This window comes from Arvicola amphibius, chromosome 2 (assembly GCF_903992535.2).
Source record: "Arvicola amphibius chromosome 2, mArvAmp1.2, whole genome shotgun sequence".
Lineage (NCBI taxonomy): Eukaryota > Metazoa > Chordata > Mammalia > Rodentia > Cricetidae > Arvicola > Arvicola amphibius.
In genome coordinates, this window is record NC_052048.2 from 136119914 (window position 1) to 136134389 (window position 14476).

At 42.6% G+C, this 14476-nt stretch overlaps 1 pseudogene; it reads left to right on the forward strand.

Moving 5' to 3' along the window:
- Positions 1-2520: 2520 nt before the first annotated feature.
- On the forward strand, positions 2521-7648 carry LOC119807837 (annotated as a pseudogene).
- Positions 7649-14476: the final 6828 nt, after the last annotated feature.

Genomic DNA, 14476 nt, shown 5'->3' on the forward strand with positions numbered 1-14476 from the left:
CACAGAGAATCAGCAAGAAAACCAACCCAACTATTGAATAACTACCCTTCCACAGAATCCTGATGTCAATTTCCACTGACAGTTCTGCAGCCTTTCCCAAGGTTGTCTGCAAGATTTCCCTTACTGAGCACCAGCTATTATTTACCTGGGTCAGCTACACTCTCTTTATTTTCTTCTCTCTCCTCCTTTTCCTATGTTGCTACAATGTCTCTCCAAAATCATGCCAGAGCCCCTTTCTTTCAAATTTCTCCTCACAAATTATATATTTTCTCACAACTTTAATTATCCTTGATGTTATCTGCATTCCCAACTACTGGTTGGATTTCTTCATCTGAGAGCTTTAAAGGAACTAAATGGGAGCCATGTTTCTAGATTCATCTTCAAGTACCACACGGCCCTCTTTCTGGTGCCCATGTGTCTGGATATTGTGATTGTCCTTGCTATCTATTTTCAAAGTCATTTATCACTCATGTTTCTTTTTTTTCTTTTTTTCTTTTTGGTTTTTCGAGAAAGGGTTTCTTTGGAGCCTATCCTGGAACTAGCTCTTGTAGACCAGGCTGACCTCAAACTCACAGAGATCTGCCTGTCTCTGCCTCCCAAGTGCTGGGATTAAAGGCCTGTGCCACCACCATCAAGCCACTTACGTTTCTTAACCTTCATATTTGCCATTGGTCATGATTCTTCTCTCTAGGATTATATTACAGTCTCCAGGTTCCTTCCTTAGACTTTAGAACATTATGTTGTAGGAGATCAGTCCCTCCCCATTAAATTCCTTCAAGAAGCAGAAAGTTCCCTTACCAATGATCAATGGTGGAACCTTCATTTGAAGAAACACGTTTACCATCTACTGTCTCATCCAGTGGGCTCCCCACAGATTGAAACACAGCATCTGACCACAAGCTGACAACTTTACAGAGAGGTCTGGGTGTTTCTGAATCCTCAGACAGAGTTTCACTTACCCCCTACTCTGTTAGCATACCCAGCTTAAAAAGAGCACACGAGAGCAGAAACATTTGAGTGCAAACACAACACGCTCGGAAAGCATGCGGTTCTGTGCAATGAATAAGTCTGTGGAGAATAGATTCCTGTCCTTTCCCTGGAGGGCAGGTTTCTTCATGACAACAGCTGTTAATTCTGCACACTATGTTTGCTGCTCGACCTCCACACCAGAAAGTTACTTTGATTTATGTTTAACTCTCTGTGAGCCTAATGCTTCACTTCACGTGACAGCTTTTTGGTTGCTTTTTAATGAGTGAGCGGATTGGTTTTTCAGATAAGGTATCTCTATGTATCCCAGGTTGCCCTGGACTTGTAATCATTCTACCTTAGCTTCCTGAGTGCTGGGATTAGCAGTGGTTCTCAACCTTCCTAATTCTGCAGCTCTTTAATATGGTACCTAATGTTGTGGTGATCCCCCAACCATAAAATTATTTTCATTGCTACTTCATTGCTGCAATTTTGCTACTGCTATTTTGTAATGTAAACATCTGATATGCAGGATATCTGCTATGTGAGCCCCGTCAAGGGGCTGGTGACCCTCAGATTGAGAACCAGTGGATTATATTGTGAGCCACAGTACCTAGGTTATTGCATAGATTTTAATACTTCCCTGATGTATTATTTCCTTGGTCGGGTGAGGAAGTGTGGCAGCAAGCAGAAGACGTGGCTGCTGCAGTTGAAGTTGAGGCATCACATCTTGAGCTGCAAGCACCAACCAGAGAGAACAAACTGGGAATGTCACATGGCTGTGAAGTCTTAGAAACCATCCTGTGTGATGTACTCCCCACAGCAAGCCCATAGCCCCTGAGCCAACCCAAACAGTGCTGCCAACAGCACACGTTTCAAGCACCTGAGCTTACAGGTGACACTCTCATTCAAGCTGTCACAGAAGTGTTCCCATTATAGACCTCCAGGTCACTTGTGCTAGTGCCCTAGAGATTTTATTCTGATAAATTAAGTCAGCACCCACGAGTCAAGGCCGGGCTGAACACTGCCTTTATCTTCGTATTGTTCTCCTTTGACCAGTTTCTTTCATTATATCAAAAATATTTTTTAAATGCTGCTTTGTTCCATATTCCTATGCTTTGTTTTTTAAAATTCAGAATTCCCAGAGAAGGCAGTATGTCGTAGTCCTTAGGAATGGAAGGCTTGTCTAGGTGTTCTACCCCAGGAATGGCTATGTGTGGAGGCTTTGCAGTAACACAGTGGTCAGAATGTGATCTTGTCTCCTGAAACAGGTTGGAATGGAGCAGGTGAAGATAAGGTAGGTACAAGGTACACGGGCAGTTGTTTAATCAGCAGCCTCTGGGCTGTCAATAAGCCAATGAAACAGACGTCACTAGTGGGCAGGCTGCTCTCATTCCTGGAAGTGAGCTTGATGCTCATTAGTGGCTCAAGGACTTGGCAAAGGCACCCACTTGTAAAACTTATCTGGTTTTATTTCAATGGACAGTATTCAGTGCTACAGGGCGAACCTGACTAAGTCAAGTCACTTCTTAGGCATTGCTGCCCCCTGGTGTCTTTCAGAGGAATGAGTTCTAAGGGATTTTAACTGGCTTTTTAGGATATTGACTCTTAGATTTCCAAAGGACCAGCAGGCGGTGGAGAAGAAAGCCATCATTCTGGTAATAGTACAAATGCTGTGTGCTGGCGCCACTAATAAGCTGTTATTGTGTGTGTGTGTGTGTGTGTGTGTGTGTGTGTGTGTGTGTGTGTGGTTACTAGTTAACTGTTTGATACTGGTATGATTTGATATAACTGACTTCAGTTGTTGACACCATGGGTCTGGTGTCATGCGAAGGGTGTCATCTTAACACTCCTGATGACCCTCCCCTGTCTTAGTTTACAGTTGCAGTCTTAGGCATCTGGAGGAGAGATGGGCACATTCTAAGGAGGAGAAAGAACACAAACAAAAAGAATATATTTGATGAACACGGTGCAGGTGTGGTAAATACTTGAGAGGTTGGGATGTGGTGAGCCCCTCAGGATAGGCAAAGGCAAATGTAGATATGTTTTATATTGCTGTATCAGAATTGTGTGCTTGTTATTAAAAGTAATTGAAAGATTTTTTTAACAAAAATATTGGCAAGATTCTAGCGGGATAAAATTCAAAGCTTCAAAGACCAATGTGGCTGTCAAATAGAGAATTTCAGCAAGGATATCTCAGAGATGGGGAAGAATTGGGGCCAGAGGAGGAAGTATATGTGCAGGTCCAAAGTTGGAAAATAGAACCAACAGAACGTGAAAAGGAAGTTGGAGAAAGATGTTGTTGATGATGAGGGTGAAGAAGGTACTGGTTAAATGGGACCATGTAACGCAGCTGGGAAAAGTTTGGGAGGTGAATTGACATTACTTTATTTAGCAATTGTAGAATTTATATGATAAGAATTAGTGGATTAAGTTGCTTGTCAGGGGCTCCAAAGAAAGTTCAAATGGGAGCCAGAAATTTGAAGAGTACAGAATCCACAAATACTGAGTTTGTGGAGGCATTTAGCCTTTTGTTATTTGAACTTATCATTACTTTTGTGGTTTAGGTTAGTGGGTTTTTTTTCCGAGACAGGGTTTCTCTGTAGCTTGGAGCCTGTCCTGGAACTAGCTCTTGTAGACCAGGCTGGCCTCGAACTCACAGAGATCCACCTGCTTGTTCCTCTCCAATGCTGAGATTAAAGGCTTGCGTCACCCCCGCTCAGCTCTAGGTTAGTGTTTTAGTTAGGGTTACTAATGCTGTGATAAAACACCAAGAAAAAAAGCAACATGAGAAGGAAAGAGTTCATTTGGCTTACATATCTGAAATCACAGTCCAATGAAGGAAGCCCAGACAGAAACTCAAACAACTCAGGAACCTGGAATCAGAAGTTGATGCAGAGGCCACAGAGGAATGCTGCTCACTGACTTGCTCTCCTCATGGCCTGCGCAGCCTGCTCTGATAAAACTGGCATGACAGCACCCTCATTGGGCTGGGTCCTCCCCCATCAATCACTAATTGAGAAAATTGAAGGTTCCGTTCCTTGCAGCAATGTCCAAAGATAGGAAGTGAATGTATTATGGAGCACCATTTACAGATGAACACAATTGATGAGTTATTAACTCATCCATTGATGAGTTCATAATTGTATGGACTCAAAGGAGGTAATGGGAACTTAGGAGACAGAATATTAAATGCCCTCAAGCTTGCTTGCCTTCAGCCTAGTCTTATGGGGGCATATTTTAAATTTAAGTTCCTTCCTGTCTGATGTCTTTAGCCCATGTCAAGTTGACATAAACCTAGCCAGGATAGAATAGTGTTCCAGTTTGGACCTGAACTGTCTACAAAATTATCAATGGTTGAAGGCTTGGTTCCCTGCCACAATGTCCAAAGGTGAGAATTGATTGGGTTGTAATGTCTCTCATGTCATTAAATCGAACTTCATTGATATCTAACGCATCATTTGTTGGGTTCCCAGGAGGGGATGGAAGCCTAGAAGACAGAATCTAGAGAATGGAGTGGGTCCTTGGATGATGCAATTGGGTGTTGTCTTTGCCCTGCCCCTCCCCTTCCTGCTTTCTCCACTTCTGGCCTCCAGAAGGTGAGCAGCTTTGCTCTATAATATGATTCCTCTAATGATTCTACCTCCCCATAGACTCTGAAACCATGGAACCATATTACCATGAACTGAAGCCCTGAGTCAGAAAAGCCTTTCCTTCCATAAGTCTGGTTCTGTCAGGCATTTTGTTATAGTAAGAGGACAGTAACTCCCGGAGTTCTGTAAAAGTAATTTTCAGAAGCCAAGACCTTCCGTCCACAGGGATTTCATCCCAGTCAATGCAGATAGGGAAGTACTGCTTGGATTTAGCTACATGTAATTCTGTGGCCGCTGACTACATAAAACATGCAGTTATTAAAAGAGACAGGATCCACAGAATCTGGAGAGAGATACGAAAATGACCTTAGGAGACAAGCAAGATAATGGCTCAGTGGGTACAGGTATGTACCACCAAACATGACAAACTGAGTTCAATTCCATGGTTTAAGGAAAGACCCGATACTCTCAAGTTGTCCTCTGACCTTTACACCCCTGCTGAGTGTGCATATACACAAGTAATAAACAAACAAATGAATAAATATACTTGAAAAGAAAAGGGAAAAATGGCCTTAGGAAAGTATAGTCTTCTTGGTTTGTGTCAGGAACTGGTTGGAGCAAGCAAAGCCCAGGGCCTTCAAAGGTTGCTTAACAAAACAGAAGAGAGGAGTGTTTGTTCTTTATTATTTCTTTAGGATATCCAGGAAATATGCTGTCTATGTCAGCAGTACACGCACAAGCCTGGCTCTTATTTTTATTTATTTACTGTTTTGAAGCACCAGTCTTCCTGTCTTTTAACTGAATTCTTTGAATTTCATTGAATTCTTTCCCTGCCCTCTAGGCTAGGGAAGCCACGGTGAGCATACATTCCCTCTCAAGGAATGACAATCTACTGTGTAGAGAGCTTCAGAGCAAAGAATAACTGGCAAACCATGCAAAGAGGGCTGTGCATGGCTTGGGAGAACAGGAAGAACTAACTGCTAACTGTGGCACCTTACAGGAAGAAAATCGGGCAGGATCATAGACCTCCTTCTCTGGCTTAGCTGCCATTTCCCACCCCCAATGCCATTCCCTACAAGTTTCCTTGCCCTCCTCACTGAGCTCATTCCCTCCTGTCTGTCTGACGCGAGTGCGTTCAGAGATTATATATCAACTGCCATGACGGAAGACAAGACATTCTCCTTTTAGGCAGGTGAAAGGCAGGCTGGCGTGACACCAGCTACGGAAGCTGACTAGAGGAATCCTAAAGATAGTGAAAATGGGTGTGGTTGAATAGACCCCGAAGAGTAAGGCTTCCTCCTCCTATAAGTGGCCTCAGGTGACCTGGGAAGATGGATTACGGCTCTCTCCAGTCAGAAGACCCTACACTATTATGCAAAACAAGAGGTTCAAATCTTCATGTTCACTCAAGAACACCTGTGAAACTGCCCAGGCCAAGGCTATACATATCCAAAAACCCACCAGGTATCTTAAAGACCTCAGTGGGAACGATTCATGCGTTCCATTCAGATGGTGGCCTGGTGAGGAGAGTAAGTGCACCTAGGAGACACAGTGGGGCCGGAATAGGGTCCCTGGCACCAAAAGAGGGCTGAATTTTTGCTGCACATGCTTAAAAATGCATAGAGTAAAGCTGAATGTATGGGTTTAGATACAGATTCTGTAGCTACTGAACATTCCAGCGAACACCCCTAAGATGAACCAACAAACTTACAGAGCTCATGGCTGGGTTAACCTGGCCACATTGTAATAATTTTCACTGAAAAAGAACAAATTGTCCCAAACCAGAAGAGGAGGCTACACAGAAGAAAAATGCATCCCAGAAGAAACTGGGGAAAGTAAAACTTGCGGCATGGGAATAAATTCGTCATAAAATAAATGCAGAAAAAGGTAAAAATAGAATGTAAATCAGTTCAAGCTGGGAGCATGTGATTTAGATAAAGTAAAATAAGACTGCAATAGGTATTTATTATTTAAGGAAAGAGATGGGCAAACAATGTTGAAAAATGATTAAACGGATGAAGTTTAAGGTTAAAACTTAAGAGTATAAAAATGTGAAGTGAAAAAGAGGCAAAGGATTGATGATTTAAGACATTCCATGGAGTCTAAGTTATAAAATTAAGAGAAAGTCAGTAACTTTGTTTACCAAGAGTTTATATAAATGATTCAAATTTCTCAGAAATTATATCCAGGAAAGACAAATAAAGAGCGCAAAAGTAGGTGAGAGGTCACCGTGTCACAAAATGAAACTGAAAGACCTTAACTTGCCGCGTTCAGTAGATTATCACCGTTCTATTGCTGTGAAGAGATACTGTGATGAAGGCAACACTTGCGAAAGAGAGCACATAACCGGGGGCATGCTTACAGTTTCCGAGGGTTAGTCATGATCTTCATGGCAGGAAGCAGATAGGCATGGTGCTGGAGCAGCAGCTGAGAGCTTTGCATCCTGATCCACAGACAGCAGGCAGGAGACTGGGCCTGGACTAAGCTTTTGGAACCTTGAAGCCTACCCAAGTAACACATCTACTCCAACAAGGTCACGTCTCTGAATTCTTCCCAAACAGTTTTACCAACTGTGTACTAAGCAATGAAATATGGGGGTGGGGGCATGCTTATTTAAACACCACATGCTTATTTAAACTCTTCTTTCTAGGTGCTACCTGAGAGGTGGCTGCCATCTCCTTTGCAGCATCATGGCTGCCCTCGGGCCTCTGGTGAAGCCCAAGATCGTCAAAAAGAGGACCAAGTTTATTCAGCACCAGTCAGACAGATATGTCAAAATTAAGTGAAACTGGCAGGAACCCAGAGGTATTGACAACAGGGTGTGGAGAAGATTCAAGGGCCAGATCCTAATGCCCAACATTGGTTACAGGAGCAACAAGAAAACCAAGCACATGCTGCATAGTGGCTTCCAGAAGTTTCTGGTCCACAACGTCAAGGGGCTGGAGGTGCTGCTGATGTGCACAAATCTTACTGTGTGAGACTGCTCACAATGTTTCCTCCAGAACCGAACAGCCATCATAGAAAGAACAGCACAGCTGGCCATCAGAGTCACCAGTCCCAACACCAGGCTACGCAGAGATGATGAGTAGATGGCTTGCATGCACGTTTTATTTATGTTTAAATAAAACCACAAAACTGCCAAAAATAAAAAATAAAAATAAACACCACATGAATATAAAAAGGAACAAAACTAAATTACAAATTTGACAACTAAATTGTTAAATTTAAATAAAATGCATGAGTTTGTTAGAATATTTTTCTAATTTTATCTTTGTGTGTGCCTGTGTGTGTGTGTGCATGTGTGTGTGTGTGTGTTGTTAAGAGTGTGTCTACAGGTATGCACACTCATGTATGAATTTGCAAATGGAAGCCAGAGGACAACCATGGGTGTCTAAAAATCCACTGTTTTTGTTTGTTTGTTTTGTTTTGAGACAGGGTCTCTTACTAGTTTGGAGTTCACCAAGAAGGTAGACATTGGGACAATTGAGTTCCAGAGAACTGACTGTTTTCATCTGTCTCTACCTCCCCAGTGCCTGACTGCAAACACGTGCCTCTATGTCTGGCCTTTTCTACATGGGCTCAGGACCTCGTGCTTGCGAGGCAGTTTCCTGACAAATTTAATTCTCCTTGCTGAATGTTGTTACCACTGGACCGATGCGTTTTTATTTTGATCACTGAGAAAACTGTCTCAAATAAATAAATATATGGAAATTGGTTTTATATTAGCAATTCTCCTTATGTCTTTGAACTCTTTTCTTGGTAATGTGTCCCCAAATGAGCACATAAAAATAGCATCTGTCAACTTAAATAGATTGTATTGTAATTTTTTGTCATAACTGAAGGAATGGAAACTACATGTTTTAGAGAAAAAATTACAGTCTGGGCTTCTGAAGTAACTACTTTCTTAATTTTTAAAGTATACAGATACATGTTATTGCAATTCATCAAATGATTATGTATACTAATGTATGTATATGGAAATATCACCTATCTATCAGCTATATAGTCATTTACTATGTGTCTTGGTTAGGGCTTCTGTTGCTGTGAAGACACCATGACCATGGTAACTCTTTTGAGGAAAATATTTAAGTGGGAATCTTATAGTTTCAGAAATTTAGTTCATTATCACCATGGTGGGACTTGGCATCATGTGGGCATGGCGCTGGAGAAGGAGCTAAAATTTCTACATCTTGACCTGCAGGAAACAGGAAGTGATCTAAGACACCAGGCATGGCTTGAGCATATATGAGACCTCAAAGCCTGCCTTCACAGTGACATTTCTCCAACCACACCTACTCCAACAAGGCCACACTTCAAACAGTGCCATTTCATTTGGGGACCATTTTCTTTTAAACCACCACAGTATGTCTGGAAAAATGCATGTTATAATACACTTACGTCAACACTGTTTTTTTCTCTGTTACTATATTAGAGAATGAGCTAGTAGCTGACTTCTTTACCCACATTCTTCTAGTATATCACATAGAATTCTATCAAAGCACTGCAAAGTGGGCTCTGTCGCATGATTAATAAAAAGTCAGAGACAGATATTGGGGTTCAACATGAAGATCAGAAAAGCAAAACAGCCATCTTACCTCTACCTCAGTCTGAAATGGTAATCCTGCCTCCATGAATCCTCAGAATGAGGCTGTGTCTGAGAACTGTCTCCTCCCATTTTATAATCCTCTCTAGTCCTGGGATTAAGGGTGTGCACCACTACCGTCTGGTTTCTATGGCAAACTAGTGTGATTAAAGGTGTGTGTCATTGCTGCCTGCTCTCTAAAGCCAGTGTGGCTGTTTTACTTTTCTGATACTAAGGCAAACTTTATTTATTAAAATACAAATGAAATGCCAATACAGGGCTTCAAGGCATGATGACCTAAGCCTTCATCCATGCTATGTGTCCTGTGTTCACCAGTGGTGTGTGGTCTAAGCCTACACCAGCACTGTGTGTCCTAAGCCTTCACCAGCGCTGTGTGCCTAGCCCTACACCAGTGCTGTGTATTCTAGCCTACACCAGTGCTGCAAATCCCTTTACATGGCTGATGCTGGAGAGCAAAAAGCCCTAAGGAGGCCCGTGTGCTTCCATGTCTTCATATCCAGAAGCTTCCATACCTGATACTTTGTGAGAAGAATCCATGTGTGGGGTGTGAATGGAGGAACTGGGAAATGAAACTATGCAGCAGGTGGGTGGAGTCTCAGGCAATCCCTTTGAACTGGGGAGAGAGACAGTGTAACCAAAAATCAGGAAGAAATTGCGCAAGTGGTCTTATCACGTGCCCCTCAGGAAGTCGATGCTGTTTGTACTGGGAAAACCTCCTTTGAAGACTGCTGTCTGGAGCAGGCGTTTTGACGCCTGGTTGGCCCTTCTGAGATGGGCATGTGTCTTCCACGAATTTGCATGTTTTCTTCTTAACTGGGGGATGGTGACACCGACTGAACGGTCACCAAGCTAATTTCCCTTCCACATATGTGAACACTCTAATTCATAACCCAATCATGTCAGTCTCTGACTGAGTTCTGGCCAAAGGAGGATGAGGATGATAACCCTGGGCACTGGGGTCTGATGAGCACTTGGCAAAATTTCTAGTTAATTTTGTCCCAGAACAAGGATAAAGGCACATGAATAGTTATGAAGGAAAGGAAGAGAAGTCATTAAGTTTATTACTTCTATTTTCAGGGGAAGACAAGGGCAACCAGAAGACAAGAGTTTAAAAACTCAAGGGAAGGCGGTGCCCAAAGCGTAGGTCTTTTGGGATTCTTTGCACAGTATGGGTTTTCTGGTTCTCTTGCCTACTCTGGTCATCCTTGCTCATGATCAGTTATACATGGGCCTTAGGAGTGGAATTTGAAAACTTCCGCCTTGCCACTGGGTTTTCTTGCATGCTAATGCAGCAGCCTTTGTGCAAGGCTTCTAGACTTCATCCTCCACCCTACTCCCCTGGCTCAGCTCCCTTCTGAGAGCTGTAATCCCAGAAATCTCTTGGGGTAGCTAAGAGTGAGGCTCTGTTCTCTGTCATTTTAAAATTGCTTCCTGCTACTGAAGTGTAGTCCCTGCCAAAGAGAAACCACAAAAGCCTCCCTGTTCAATCTCACAGTCAGAGAGGATTCGCATCTCCTGTAGCAGGACTTGCTGAAATTTATTCATTGCAAGCTTGGTCTGAAGTTGCTCTATCCTAGAAGATAAATACTATATGAAGAATTTAAAAACACGAGGCCCAGCTCTCTCCTCCAGCCAAGTAAGATGCTCACAGGCAAAATGTCAAGGAAGAAAGTGGCCCCAGACCCTGCCATTGTGAGGAAACAGAAGCCCAAAATGTTGTTGAATCCTCTGAGAAAAGGCCTAAGGACTTCGGCACTGGGCAGGACATCCAGCTAAAGAGATCTCACTCGCTTGCTTCCTCGGATGGCCCCACTACCCCAGGCTGTAGTTGCAAAGGGCTCCTCTATGTCTCAGAGTACTTCCTGCTGTTAAGTCATTTAGTCAAGCCTGAACCAACAAATGGCTACCCAGCTGCTGAAGATTGCTCACAAGTATAGGCTATAGGCTACAGATGAAATAGGAGAAGAAGCAAAGGCTGTTGGCCCGTGCTGGGAAGAAAATTGCTGGCAAAGGGGATGTCACAACTAAGAGACCACCTCTCTTTCAAGCAGAGGTCAACACAGTCACCACTTTGGTGTAGAACAAGAAGGCTCAGTTGGATTGATTGCCTACTGTGCAGACCTCATTGAGCTGGTGAATGTCCTGCCTGGCCCGTGTCACAAGATGAGAGTCCCCTACTGCATTGTCTAGGGAAAGGTCAGGCTGGGGCGACTGGTCCACGGGAAGACAGGCACCACTGCTGCCTTCACACAGGTTAACTCAGAATACAAGGATGTTCTGGCTATGCTGGTGGAAGCGATTGGGATGAATCACAATGACAGATCCAATAAGATCCGCTGCCACTGGGGAGGCAACATCCTGGGTTTTAAATCTGTGGCACACATTGCCAAGCTGGAAAAGACTAAGGCCAAAGAACTAGTCATTAGACTAGGCATGCACACTGCTAAGTTTTCTGTACATGAAGATAATTACAAAATTATCTTATAAAAGACCCCCCAAGTAATATAATTTTGCCAATGAATGGCCCCTAAAGAAAGGGCAAGAGCAGGAGAGCTTCACCCAAATATTACTCTAGAGCCATTCGTGTGTAGTTTGCTCACAGAGGTGAGGTTCTTGATTAGTCTCTTAATGCTGTTTGACAGAGCGTTCTTACAGTTTTATATAGAAAATGGGGAAAAACACACAGGTCCAATTCCAAGAAGAAACCTAGTGGAAGAATAGATGAAAAGAAACTAGTGTGAGATTGCTATAGTTAAAAATTATACTAACAATGCCAGAAAAAAAATGAAGGAGACCAAGATCTAAAGTAAGATTACACCTGCTGGCAAGTATGTAAAGCTTTGCTTGTAAGAAGCTAAGACATCATTTTGTTGTTGGAAGAGAATTTGTAAGCCCTGACATAGTCCACTGGTATAATCAGTACATCTGAAGGATGCAGGGAGCCAAGAGAGAGAGAGTTTTGTTCTAGAAAATTTCGTGAGTTCTAGTAGTCTTGTTGTAGTAAACATTTATCCACTCTGAGAAAGTGTTAGCAAACATCACAAGACATTTATTTCCTTGACAAGGCTCATCTACAGCATTGCTTTAGCTGCTGAAGTTTTTATGCATCCTACATAATTACATGTTACAAGATTTAGTGGGATAAATAAACCATGTGTCTAGCTATCTTCCCAAAGTTTTAAACGAGGGCTTCTGATACTATCTATGCCCTGTTACTTAGCTATGTATAAGGCGATTACCAATGCTAAGGATAACAGCAATAATTCCTTTGGTTTGGAAGCATTCCCACCAACACTTGGATACAAAGTTATTTAAAATGGGGTCCTAGGCTATTGGTATATTTTACCTGTCACATCTAGAGTTACCTGAGACACCTCAGTTCATTTTATGTGATCACTTACATGACGTGGGGGTTCACTGAGGAACTCTGGATAGCCTCAATATTTAAGAGCAGTCATCATTGGGGTTGGAGCCCCACTCTCCCTTCACGAAGTAGGATATTCCTTACAGTGTTTTCTTTCTTTGCAAAGGGGCAAAGTCTTGTTTCTTAAGACTCTACAGGGGGAGTTCTTTTTCTATGTCCTGGTTTTCCACAACGAGAATCCTCCCTTGAGCACTCTCTTTCATAAGCTTGTGGGTTCTCAGAGGTGTAGGTTATTATCTGCCTGGGAAAATACATTAAAGGGCAAAGTCTAAAAATTCAGCTTATTCTTGTGTCTATAATAAGTGATTCTGGGACCTTAGAATCACTTATTATTATATTATAATTATAATATATATTGTAATATAATTATAATTATATGTAAAAATACATATAATTGTATTTTTATTGTTGAAACACCTAAAAGTTAAATTTAAAGTTAATTTGAGGTGCCTGGGATCCCTACAAAGTCTGTGCTTCCAAGCCAGGATGATTAATGGAGTCAAAGTAGTGCATTTTGCAGGCAGATCACCACTGTAGACTGAAGGTTACATAGCTGGATTGATGTTTATCCTTCTCCTTTAACAGCTGCAATAGGGACTTACCATTCATTTGCAAAGAGTGATAAACAGCCTTACTAATAGCCTGGGTTGTTTGGGGGTTCCCATGGGACCCTTTTGGTCAACAACTTGATTACAGATGTAACCCATTCCTGGAAATGGAGGCTTCATTTGGTGATGAGAGATGTCCAATTGGTGCTCCATCTTCCTGTTGTTTGCAGAGTCCATTTAGATCTCCTTAATATATTTTTCAGGAAGCATCCAATGTATTAAGTTACCATACAACCCTTCAAATCTCCAGCACTGCATCGGAAGTCTAAAGGAACTGAAAACGAGTAAAAACAAGAGAGACAAAAATAAAATAAAAGACCTCTGAATTGAAGGAGGTTTCTCTCTTACCCATGACAAAGCCCTCAAGAAAACGTTGGATTAGAGCATCCTTCAGTTCCTTCAAAGTGCCATTTGTCCTTGGTGAACCCAAGCACATCCCAGGGAGGGTTAGAAACACTGCTTTGAGCTTCCAACTCTTCTTGCCCAGGCTGGAACCATCACTTGCATTATCTTTCCCAGGACCACTTTCGTTATACTGTAATGCAATCCTTGCTGTGGTACATCTTCGAGGGGTTTGATCTGGGTAGAATAAGAGTAACTCCCAAAGGCTCTAAAGACCTAGTTGCTAGTTCGTCAGTGAAAATGCTGGCTGTGAGAGTAGCTCTGGTCTGCTTGTCTTTCTCCAATTGCATCCAAAGTACAAATGGGCTTTATTATTATTTTTGTTTTGTTTTGTTTTTAAAGATCTTCTGTTCAAGGGAGTGTCTTATTACCTGCGAGACTCAGTCCAGGCTTGGGACTGCATAGAAGGGCCCTGTGGTTAGGAAGGATGAGACAACTGGAAGCATACAAAGTGTAGCAACACAGACTGGTGCAGAAGCTGTGGAGCAGAGCGAGCTAGGAGCCCACCATTGACCCGTTGTTGGGGCTTCTGTCTCATTCGGTAGCTGGTCTCACAAGACTGAGGCCCTTCCTTTGCTCAGCATGAGATTCCAGGGAGAAAGTCTCATTTCTTTCTTTTTTTAATGGTCTTTTTTTTTTAACGTAACAGTCTATTTTATTATTATTTTTTATTAAAAATTTCTGCCTCCTCTCCGCCTCCTCCCAGCCTCCCATTTCCCTCCCTCTCCCCCCACTCTCCTCCCCCTCCCTCTCCAGTCCGAAGAGCAGTAAGGGTTCCCTGCCCTGTGGGAAGTCCATGGTCCTCCCCCTTCCATCCAGGTCTAGGAAGGTGGGCATCCAAACAGGCTAGGCCCCTCCAAAGCCAGTACATGCAGTAGGA